Genomic DNA, 3,064 nt, shown 5'->3' with positions numbered 1-3,064 from the left:
GCACAGAATCTCTTTAAGTAATTAAATTCTAACAATTTTAATTTCTATTAAAATTGCGTTTTCAGAAGCAGTTAATAGCACAGGAAGGGATTGCCCATTCTTCTCCCGCTGAGCAGCTGGTGACCTTGAACCGCGTGTCTTCTGGATTATAGCGCAGCTTCTTGCCACTAGGCCACCAGAAACTAATTGACAATTATACCGCTTAAAGCAGTTTTGAAATCCTTGAAATACACAGTTGTTGAATTGTTGTCGTTGTGTACCATAGAGTCAAACTAACGCACAGCTGACCCCCTCTGGCTGGTTTTCAGAAGCAGTTAATCTCATTGGAGGACATGCCCATCTTTCTTTGTGGAGCAGCTGGTCGATTCAAACCCAGTGCCTTGGGATTGCAGCGCAGAATTGTTGTTGTTGTTGTTATGTGTCGTCAAATGGCTTGCAACTCATAGAGACCCTATGTAAAACAGCCCTAAACTCTGCTCTGTCCTGTACCAATCGCACTGTCTCTGACACTCCCATCCCAATTATCCCAGTCACTGAATCAATCCACCGCATAGAGGACCTTCCTCTCCTGCGCCGTCCCTCCACCCTCCCAAGCACGATGTCCCTCTCTAAGGAACGGTCTCTCCTCACAACATGTCCAAAGTATGTTAGACGGAGCCTCAGAATCTTTGCCTCCAAGGAGCCACCCGCTTTAACCCTTTCCAGGACAAATCTGTTTGTTTTCTTAGCAGTCCATGGTACTCTCAATACTCTTCTCCAGCACCACAGCTCAAAGGCATCAATTCTCCTTCTATCCTCCTTGGTCATTGTCCAACTCTCTGATGCATAACAAGTGATTGCAAAGACCATGGCCTGTATCAGACGCACTTTAGTCTCCAGAGAGACTCCATTGCTCTTCAGTACTTTGGAGAGGTTCCTAACAGCAGACTTTCCCATGGCAATGCGCCTTTTAATTTCCTGGTTGCTGGTGCCATGACTGTTGACTGTGGAGCCAAGCATACTAAAGCTGTGTACAATCTCAATCTTTTCACCATCCATCCTGATACTGCCAATTGGTCCAGTGGTGAGACTCTTTGTCTTCTTGACATTGAGCCTTAATCCATATTGGAGTGCAGGATAGGGAAGTATAATTTCAAAAAGAAAAATCCCACATGAAAATACTCTTTATAGATAGATAGATAGATAGATAGATAGATAGATAGATAGATAGATATAGATATAGATATAGATATATAACATATATTTTATGTTTAGAAATGCTATAAAGCTAAAATGAACAATAGTGCATTTAGGTAGATTACAATAGCTTGTAGTCAAGTTAAGTCAACTAAAGGAAGTAACCTTAGAAGTTGTTGCTGCCGCATTGAGTACAGTACCACTCACATCAATCCTATGAACAACAGATCTGAACCTTGTCCTATCCTGCACCATCTTCACAGTCTCTATTCCTGAGCCCATTGTTAAAATCACTAGCCCATCGACATCCCTGAGGAACTTCCTCTCTTTCACTGATCCTCCACCTTTCTAAACATAGTAACTCTTTTCCAAGGACAAGCCTCTCTTAAACAACATGCCAAAGATACATGAAATGAAACATCCCCATCCTTGTTCCCAAGGAGCATGCTGGCTCCATATTCTGAAAGAAACGCTTGTTTGCTCCCTTATCAGCTCATGGGATAGTCGGCATTCACTTTTAAAACCACAACACAAAGGCATCAATTCGTTTTCTATTATCCTTATTTATTGTCCAAATTTTAGATGCATAGAAAGTAATGAAAAGATGATGGTTTGAATCACACGTGTCCTAGTCTTTAATATCATTGCTCCTTAAAAATTTTTGAGAGGTCCTTGGCAATACACTTTCCTAATTCAACCAGCTCCTGATTTCTTAACTGCTGGTACCAAAGCTGTTGACTGTAGAGTCAGGAAAAATGAAAGTGTCAACAACTTCAATTTTTTCTCCATCTGTCATGATGTTGCCTCTGGGCCCAATGGTGAGAATGTGTTTTTTGGCTTGGGGTTTTATTTCCCCCTTGATGTTGAGATGTGTTTTATATTAAAGGATGCCGTCCTAGACCTTCTGCAGGTAGATCTTCATCACTTTGAGCAAACAAAGTTGTGTCATGTGCATAAGAAGGTTGTTGATAAGTCTTCCACTGCTCCTGATGCCACATTCGTCTTTATAATGTCAATTTTCTCAGGTGATTTGTTTAGTATATATATATAATATATATGGAGAAAGCACATAGGCCTGGTACACATCTTACAGTTTTAAATCATGTAGTATTCCCCCTTGCTCTATTGATACAACAACCTCTCTTACATGAGTTTGACGTGAGCACAGTTAAGTGCTCTAGGACCCTTATTACTTTCAATTTTAGCCATAATTTGTTGTGATCCACACAGTCTAACGAAATACTGTCAATAAAGCTCAGAGACATCCTGCTAATCTCTGCTTTCTGCCAAGATTCACCTGACAGCAGCAGTGATATATGTGGTGCCATGGCTTCTTCTAAATCCAGCTTGAACTTCTGGAACTTTGATGTCATTCTAAGAGGAGTAATTATTTATTTAAAACAGTGTCCATCTATATTTCATTTTGTGACTCCAGTCGTCATGGACCTGGTTCTTGATGTCGTTGTATATATCAAAGTAGAATTGTGCTCCAAGGGATTTAACTGTTAATTTTTCAGAAGTAGATTGCCAGACTATTTGAACATGCCTCTTTCAAACTTCTACTCTTTTGATTAATCAATTGTTCAATCTTTTACACTACTAATACTTATAAATAAACAAGTTCAACTCCAGTTGTTTCCAAACATTAAAAACATATGCTTATAACTTCCTAAACAACATGCTTCTTGAAACTCTATGAACTTTGATAAATGTTGATAGTTATAGAAAGGCTTCAGGCCTTTTGTTCACAGGGTCTCTGTGAGCCACGCTCAACATGACAGCAATCAACAAAATAACAACCCCCCCATATAATATAAAGATAATCATGCAAAAAGTATATAAATATATATGGACCAGTGGAAAGAATCTGTGCTGTAATCCCAGAAGT

Source organism: Elephantulus edwardii, unplaced genomic scaffold, assembly GCF_000299155.1.
Source record: "Elephantulus edwardii isolate Elephantulus edwardi_28Jun2011 unplaced genomic scaffold, EleEdw1.0 scaffold00009, whole genome shotgun sequence".
Classification (NCBI taxonomy): domain Eukaryota; kingdom Metazoa; phylum Chordata; class Mammalia; order Macroscelidea; family Macroscelididae; genus Elephantulus; species Elephantulus edwardii.
The sequence above is the reverse complement of the archived record's forward strand: the minus strand, read 5'-3'. Positions refer to the sequence as shown.